Consider the following 9,710-nt stretch of genomic DNA (forward strand, 5'->3'; position numbering starts at 1 on the left):
GTATGTCTTTTTCATGTCATTTTTCTCTATTTTATAAAAATACCAATATCTAATGCATTGACGAGCCTCCTGGTCCACCTGGTCCACCACAGTTAGCTTTGAGAAGCCCTGTTTTAAATAAATCCTTACATCCCTCAGTAGAGGAGGGGGCCCAGTTGCAATGAGTCTCCTCACAAAGAAGCTCTGCCTGAACTGTTGCAGGAGACTTGCTGCAATTTGGTGATAGGAGCAGTGACCTTTAATATCCTACCAAAGTGTGTGGCCATGATCAGGTAATGACAAAGGACTTTGAACCAAGGAAACAGATCACAGGAAGGAGGGGGAGAGAGGACAAATAAGAATTTGTCAACTCTATTTCAAATTAAAAAGACTGGTAAGAACTTGTTATTTCAAGATAGGTAAGAAATTGTGTAAACTGGAACATATACGCAGAACCATATGGCTTGGAATTAAGTGGTATAATAATTTATGCTTGTAGAGTGATCATTTATGAAGCAATTTCATATATTTTATTTATTCCTCACAAAAGCCCAACTGAAGTAGGCAGAGGAGATGTAATTTGTTTTCCAAACAAGTACACTGTGATTCGGAAAGGCTAGTGACATGACAGTGTTCACAGAGCTGGGATTCCGGTCAGTCTTGTGACTCCAAAATCTAATGGGGTTTGTTGTTGCTCTAAGTCCTGCCATGTTTTGTCTAGGTCAGGGGTTCTCAGCCTTTACTAGGTCACAAGCAGACCTTGTAAGAAGCCAGTTATAGTTACAGACACACACACACACACACACACAGTGTTACAGCCTTGCTATACACGCACAGCAGAATTTTACAACCAGCTCCAGGGGCCTCCTAGACTCCACTTATGAACTTCTGAGCCACAGTCTCAGCAGAGATGTCTCAGACATTTACTACCAACTGGCGGTGAACTTGTTCTGATTATCCTCTGCAATCTAGTCATTTTCTTTTCGGACTCATCCACAAACCCACTGAGTACTACAGAGAACTCAGCAGCACACGGGTTCAGGAAGGAAGAAAGTGGCACTTGGCCTGAACCTCACGGGAGATGCCACCTGGCATATTCAAAGAGCATTGTTTTGGCCAAGCTGGTGAGAAGAAAAGGTTAACCTGGAGGATTACTGGAAGACGAATGTGGAGATAACAGCAAAAATCGGAGAGCCTTGAACAAGAAGCCAAAGCATCACTGTACGCCTGAAAACCTTGGGGTACCACGTATGAAATGGCATTTTGACATTACTCGGGCAGTACTGTGGAAGATGAGTCACAAGGAGAAGGAATGGAAACAGGAAGCCTAGTTCAAGGACAGTACTACAATCTAGGAGTGAGCGGATGAGGGTTTAAAGGCAGGTGGAGACCACAGATGAGAATAGAGGCAGAAATGAGAACATTTACAGAGGAAGGATTGACAGGTCTGGATGAAGGATACCTCAAGGAAAGGGTTCAGCTGTCTCAAGATTCCAAGCCTTGGAAGAATGAACTTGTTCAATAAATATGAATTGTGAATACATAAATGACAGGGACGGGGAAATGCAGGATTTCAAGTCCACACATACATTGCCAAGGCTAAGCCCTGACTGACTGAATCAGTGAAGTTACAAGGAGCCACTTCTAGATTTAAACAGTTTTTTCCTGGATTCCCCGGGGGAGCTCAGTCAGCTAAGCGTCTGTCATGATCCCAGTTGAGGCTCCTGGAATGGAGCCCTGCGTTGGGCTCCCTGCTCAGTGAGGACTCTACTTCACCCTTTCCCTGGGAGCTTGCACCTTCGGCTTATTCTTTTTGCTCTTTAAATAATAAACTGTTATTTTTATTTTTTAAAAGATTTTATTTATTTATTTATTTATTTATTTATTTATTTATTTATTTATTTATCTATTTGAGAGAGAGGGAGAGAAAGCATGAGTCCCAGGGATCTTTGCCTCACACACCAAAAAGCACACCAGCGACACGAAAGGGGCCAGGTGACTGCAGCATGCGTGGAGCAAGCATTGCCGAGGAGCTAGTTCTACACTGCAGCGAAGTGGTTTGAGATTCTGAGACCCACGCCTCGGGAACCTCAGGGAGCTGAGAGACGCTCTCATGACAGCTTCCCAGGAGGGATGCGGAGACCAACAGAAGCCGGCCTTGCACCAGCTCCTCACCGACCTCGCGTCTCCCGTCGGGGAGCATCACAAGGCATTCTGGCAAGATTCAGTTACGAGGTGCTTCAAGCCTTGGCCTGAGCCGTACCGGCAAGGACGTCACGCTGGCCTGGCAGGCCTGGTCCTCTAGGCGAGGGAGAGCTGGCTTTGAGCAACAGGACATGAGCTCGGTCCTACACACTCCCAGAGACTGGAGTTGCAGGACAGTCACGCCGGCTGGAGCCCCGTGACCAGATTTGTGCGTCATCGTTGGAGAAGTGGGGGGAGCAGCAGGCAGTTTTCAGCCCCAGGCCCTGGGTCCGGGCTCTGGCTGTCACTCACTGCGTGTGCGTTCCAGTTCGCACGGCTGTGTGACCAGTTACCTGAACACTTAGTAGCTTCAAGTACCAATATTTATTTTGCTCCTGAATCTGCAGCCTGGGCGGGGCCCGTGCACTCCTCGCGGGGTCTGTTTGCCGCGGGCTCAGGGGCTCACGCATTCGCATACCCCTCGGGTGGGGACGCCAGCTGGGCCGGGCTCCCGCATCCGCATCCGCACCCGCATCCGCACCCGCATCCGCGGTGTCTGATTTCCCAGGAAAGCCGGAGAGGGAGAGCCCTAGCTCCTTTTGTGACTTGGCCTGTAAAGTCCCACAGTGTCACCTCTATCACTTTCTAGCACCAAGGTGGGGACAAAACTGCCAAGTCTCAACAAAATGAGCAATAAGCTCTGCCTGTTAGAGTGTGGGAAGGTTCTGGAAAAGCATGAAGGGCTGTGGCCGTTTGGGGAATCTCGCTCTTGCTCTGTTGGTAGAGTACACATAACAAAATGTATCATTTTAACCATTTTTAAGTGTGCAATGCAGTGGCCTAAGTACATTCCCCTTGTGCAACCGTCACCACCATCCACCCATCTCCAGAACTTTCTCATCCTCTCCAACCAAAACCACCTACCCATGAAACGCTAACTCCCAACTCCCTGCTTCTCCCAGCCCCTGCAAGCCACTGTCCTGCCCTCTGTCTTCACGAATGTGCCTATTCTATGTACCTCATATAAGTAGCATCATACGCTATTTGTCCTTTTGCATCTGGCTTACTTCACGTAACATAATGCCTTCAGGGTTCTAACTTGAGCCTGTGTTCCTCATCTACAAAAAAAAAAAAAAAAAAAGGAGAATAGAACCTTCTCAGCGTGGCTTGGAAGATGTAATAAGGTAATATGTGTTAGGGTCTGCAGCATCCTGACTACACAGAATGCCTGCAGCCATTACAGTCACTTTCTGACCATGAGATAAGCAGACCTGAAGGAAGACAAAGCCAACAGGCTAAGAATGGCAGTGTGGAAGGAAGGAAAGACCCACTGATGACAATGTTGAGCCACTGAGTCAGTCAACGCTGGAATTGCCCTACCTTGAGACTACTTGGTGCGTGAGATGAAAATTTTCCCAATTTTTTAAAGTTGGGTTTTCTGTTCATTGGCATCAAAAGTGGAGTCCTAATTAATATGTGTGTATAAAGTCTGATACCAGGAATATAAGAAGTGGAAATCAGTGTTAACTATGATGGTGATGGTGATGATGGTGGTGATGGTGATGGTGAGTGGGTTCCTGGAGGGCAGAGTGCTACGGTGAGAATAGCAGGAACCCTGGACACTCACCTTTAAGGGGAAGTGGACAAGTAGAATTGACAGGATGAAATGACAAATAACCAGGAAAGGGGAAGTGAAGTATGATCCAAGTCAAGGAGATGAGAAATATCAGTATTCAAGGGAAGGCTCCACCATGTAGAGAGCTGCCAAATGAACGTTCTTTCTCTTGCATCAGTGGACGTCAAAGGGACCCAAACTAGACACGCAAAAGCCCAGATGGATATACTTATTGATGCCCCCGAAGGTGTTCTTCTAGACCAGTGATTCTTAAAGTGCAGTCTCCAGATCTACAGCATCAGCAACACCTGAGAACATGCTAGAAATGTTAAGTCTCGGGCAGCCTGGGTGGCTCAGCGGTTTAGTGTCGCCTTCAGCCCAGGGTGTGATCCTGGAGACCCGGGATCGAGTCCCACAATCAGGCTCCCTGCATGGAGCCTGCTTCTCCCTCTGCCTGTGTCTCTGCCTCTCTCTGTCTCTCTGTCTCTCTGTCTCTGCCTCTCTGTCTCATGAATAAATAAATAAAATCTTAAAAAAAAAAAAGAAAGAAATGTTAAGTCTCAAGACCTACTGAATCTGAAACTCTGGGGATAGAGCCCAGAAATCTGTTTTAACAAGTCCTCCAGGTGATTCAAATGCGTCGAATGTCTGAGAATCATCCAGACTAAATACCTAGGTGTAAGGGAATTTGCTCCTAAGGATGTTGTGTCGTATGAATTGCCCTGTGGGGAGAAATGGGAAGAACTAAATCCCAGAGCAAAAATCAGTCTGTATCTGGGGTTTGTGAGGGGTATGGAGGTTTTCTCTGTTTTCTCTTTCTTCAAGTTTGAAGAAAGGGCTCTCTCCTCCCAGTAAAATGAGATGGACTCAGACCAGAAAAGATAGGCTAAGCTCCAGAGGGCTTCTAGGGAATATCTGTGAAGGATTTAACTTTTGCTTTTTTCCCCTAGAACTCTGGAAATAGTCATGTTTAGCATCAAGTGTTAAATATTATGACTTTTTTGCTCTAAATTCCTCTGGCTGACCCCAAACATAGTGCAGTCTTTCATGCACATTGGAGCATGTATTCTCAATGTTCATTCACAAACTGACAAACATTTCTTGTGCATCTACTATGTCCCAGGCACTTTTCTGCATGTTTGCAAAATAGCTGTGAACAAGAGACTTGAAATTCCTGTTCTCATGGAGCTTACTTTCTGGAGGGAAATGAGAGAGAAAGACTAAAGGGAAGTGTGGCCTTCCTTGCATTAACTCACACTTGGAATAAAATTCAAAACTACGCCACGACGTCCTCCAGATGACAGACACATTCCCGCCACAAGACCTTTGCTCTTCTCCCCAAGCTTAGCTTCATATGGTCTGACCTTCTACATCACTTCATTCTGGATGTTGATCAAATGCCACCCCGTCAGAGGGGTCTTCCCTGAATATCTTATCTAGACCACCACACACACACATAAATCTATGACACTATGTCCTGACCTTGCTTTATTTTCTTCACAGCACTGTTTCCCTAATATTTATCTGTTTTCTGTTCCTTCTCCTAGAACATAGACTCCATGAAGGCAGGGATTTGGGTTTGTTTTTTTGCCCTGCTGTATCCCCGGCATTAGAACAATACCTGGCATATAGTAAGAATTCCAAAGTATTCACTGAATGAATAAGTCACCCCTCCATTAGGCCAGTGTGGCAACAGTAGCATTGTGGGGAGGGGATCTGTAGTCAGAGTTTCACACAAGGAACCACTGATGACCCACAGAGGCATATCTGGGGCAGGGGCGGGACAAGTGTCCTAAATAGAGCAACAGAAGATGACCTATGACCTGGGGAGGCTCACCCTTAGGCTATACCAGATTTGGCAAGTTGGTGGGGTTTTCACTAACTATTGTTGCTTTGTTAAAGGAACACAGGGCATACTTGGCCGCACAGGGGAAAGGAACTACTTCATGGAAAGGGAAGGATCACAAACACAACAGAGAAGAGACACAACTCTGGGATACAATTCCAGCACCTACTTTTCACCTTCATTTAGTCTCCACCTTGCCAGAAGGTTGGGAATGATCACTTCTAGCATTCTCTCCTTTTCCCCATGGCAAAGCCTGCAGTTTCCTAAGTGTACAACCATACCTAATACTGTTGTACTTAGTTTCTGGTTAATGGCCACCTTCCAGAAAGGTGATAAATGAAAGGTCACTTATGTGTCACTGTTTGAATATGCTAAAGAAATATCCAACTGTTAGACATCAAGAATAATGTCTCATTATGAGTCATTAAGGAATACAAAGGCAAAACAGAAACCACCCCACCTAATAGTCAGGACTCCTGGTAATAGAACAGAGATCTGCTCATAGAAGAGTACAAAATTGTGTGGCCACCCCACAACAGGGAAGTAAATGGGGAAGCTTTTTTGTTTACATTTCATAGAATTCTTTTTAAGATTACATTGCTGGCATCTATTTCTGACTAAAGTTAGTTGACACTCCTATCATTAGCAAATTTCAATTTATATTTTTAAAAATAACTTTTCCAAAAAGAAATAGAGCACATAGTGCATTCAGCCTTTTCATTAGGTCTTGCATAAAGAGATGTTATTCCTTTATAAATGAGTGTTTTATAAAGTGGGAATGCATTTCTGAGCTTTTTTTTTTTTTAATAAAGAAGCAATTTCTGTTAATGAAGCATTAATTTGGTTTGGCATTTTAAGAATTTAGTTTCTGAAAAAAAAATTTAATTTCTGGGGGCACCTGGCTGGCTTAGTTGGTGGAGCGTGCAACTCTCGATCTCAGGGTTGTGAGTTTGAGCTCGATGTTGTGTGCAGAGATTACTTAAAACTAAATTTAAAAAAAGGCCTTTGCCTTTTAAGAATTTAGTTTCTGTGCAACTAAGCAGGTGACACTACTCTTTGTGTCACTTCAAGAGTTTTCACATTTGGTAGTCCCAGGAACATCAAAGGGTAATAATACAATATTATTAATAAATATCGGTAGTAAGGTTCAAATGTTATTGTGTGTGTGTGTGTGTGTGTGTGTGTGAATCTTCTACATAGAGAAGATGAATGTAAAATTACAAGCTGAGTAGTTTTTTTCTTTTTTTTTTTTTTTTTTTTTTTTTTTTTTATTTATGATAGGCAAACAGTGAGAGAGACAGAGAGGCAGAGACACAGGCAGAGGGAGAAGCAGGCTCCATACACCGGGAGCCTGACGTGGGATTTGATCCTGGGTCTCCAGGATCGCGCCCTGGGCCAAAGGCAGGCGCTAAACCGCTGCGCCACACAGGGATCCCGAGTAGTTTTTTTCATATGAACTTTTCCCTATTCTCAAAAGTAAAAAAATAGTAATCTCACAGAACAAAAAATAAATTAACATAGATACTGGCCACTCCAAAACCCACATAGAAGTGTTTGAGGAGAGGTGAAAATAGGAAGAGCATTATGGCAGTTTTTTTTTTTTCAAAGATGACCAGAGCATTATTTCCCATTCTACATGCATAATTACCTTACATGTAAATAGTCTAAACATACCAGGTAAAAACCGAGATTGTCAGATTGCAGATAGAAGCAAGAACCAAATATATGCCATCTATAAGAAATCCACTTTAAATATAATGACATAGGTTAAAAGCAAAAGGATGGAAAAAAGATATGCCTTGCTAACATTAATCAAAAGAAAGCTAGAATGTCTATATTAATATCAGACAAGTAGTTTTCAGAGTGAAGAATTCTAGTGGGACATATAATGGTCACTTCATAAGAATAAGAGGGTCACTTCAACAAAAGGATATAAAAACCCTAACTGATATTTAGGTGCTTATAGGAAAGCTTCAAATTTCATAATATGAGGCTGATAAAAAGGAAAGTAGATACACCCACACTTTCAGTCAAAGACTGTAACTCCCTTCTCCCAAGAATCAATACAATAAATAGATGTAAATCAGTAAAGAAATAAATAAAAGGCTTGAACAACACTATCAACCAACTTGACCAACTGACATTTATAGAACACTCCACCCAGCAACAGCAGTATATACAATCTTCTCAAGTGCATATGAACATTTTCCAAGCTGTATCATATTCTGAGTCATAAATCAAAACCTGATAAATTTCAGGATGCCTGGGTGGCTCAGTGGTTGAGCCAGATGTCTTTGGCTCAAGTTGTGATCCCGGGGTCCGAGGATCGAGTCCTACATCAAGCTCCTTGCGAGGAGCCTGTTTCTCCCTCTGCCTATGTCTCTGCCTCTCTCTCTGTATCTCTCATAAATAAATAAATAAAATCTTTTTTTAAAAAACTTGATAGGGCAGCCCCGGTGGCGCAGCAGTTTAGCGCCGCCTGCAGCCCAGGGCGTGATCCTGGAGACCCTGGATCGAGTCCCACGTCAGGCTCTCTGCATAGAGCCTGCTTCTGTCTCTGCCTGTGTCTCTGCCTCTCTCTCTCTGTCTCTATGAATAAATAAATAAAAAAATCTTTAAAAAAAAAAAAAAAAAAAAAAAAAAAAAAAAAAACTTGATAAATTTCAAACAATTCAAACAATGCGAAGTATATTCTCAGACCACAATGGAATTAAATTAAAAACCAGTAACAAAGATATCTAGAAAACCCCCAAATATGTAAAACAAAAAACAAAAACAAAACAAAAACAAAAAACAAAAAACAAAAAAACACACTTCTAAATAACTGATGGGTCAAAGAAGAAATAAGGGAAACTAAAAGTATTTTGAACTGAATAAAAATAAAAGCATGAACGAATGTCCAGTTTCCAGTTCCACACATAGGAAGCTTAGAAGCTGCAATTTCCTCCTACCAATAAGTAAAAAGCTGACAGATTGATGATCAACCATTGGACCCATATGAGAGGGGAGGACGCAGGGCAAACTGCTGTCCCCAAGATTGGAAAGACAGGCAAACACAAGGAATCATGACTTCCGAAAGTAGACACTCACCAATGGAACCAGTGCTGGAGTAGAAACACCTAGAGTGTAATTGAAGAATTGCTGGAGGCTCTGTAGACGACTCTGAAGGTTAAAAACTCCAAGGGGACCCAGTCATGGAGGTACTCCCACCATATTGTGAGATTTACCTCCAAGAGCTCAATCAGGTTTCCCACAGTAAATATTGGAGAATAATCCTCTTGAGCTTTCAGGAGGGTGGGCAAGAGGAACCATTTTGAAACACAGCAGAGCACTCTGCTCTTCTTAGCAAGGCCTGCCCTCAGGAGAAATTATTTAACCAGAGCCTACCCTGCTGGGGTTTTATCAGGGCTTAATGATCTGGAGGCAGAGGAATACCCACTTCCAGCCCCCTCTAGCCATCCAGTCCTACTTAGAGGGAGGAGAATAAAACTGATAAATATTTGTGAAGTTCACAGTCCAGAGGCATAGGCTCACCCAAGTCTGAGACCTCATCACAGGACAATGGTACATGTCTCCTCCCCACCACACCAAAGGCCTGTCTACAGCAGTTCCTTTCACCTAGTACACCCCATCTGGCTAGTCAGAAGAAGTTACAAAGCACACCAAAAGGCAAACAACGTAAGCTGAAAAGATAGAGCAAGCATCAGAACCAGACATGGCAGGGAGGTTGGAATTATCAGACCGGGAATTTAAAACAACTATAATTGGGACGGCTGGGTTGCTCAGTGGTTTGGCACCTGCCTTCGGCCCAGGACATGATCCTGGAGTCACGAGATCGAGTCCCGCATCGTGCTCCCTGCATGGAGCCTGCTTCTCCCTCTGCCTGTGTCTCTGCCTCTCTCTCTCTCTCTGGGTCTCTCATGAATAAATAAAATCTTAAAAAAATAAAATAAAAAACTAAAACAACTATAATTAATAAGCTAAGGGCTTTAATAGATAAAGTAAACAGCATACAGGAACAATGGGTGCTGTTAAGCAGAAAGAACCAAAAAGATGGGGGCGCCCAGGTGGCTCAGTCAGCTAAGC

Source organism: Canis lupus, chromosome 9, assembly GCF_003254725.2.
Source record: "Canis lupus dingo isolate Sandy chromosome 9, ASM325472v2, whole genome shotgun sequence".
In the NCBI taxonomy this organism is placed as follows: Eukaryota; Metazoa; Chordata; class Mammalia; order Carnivora; family Canidae; genus Canis; species Canis lupus.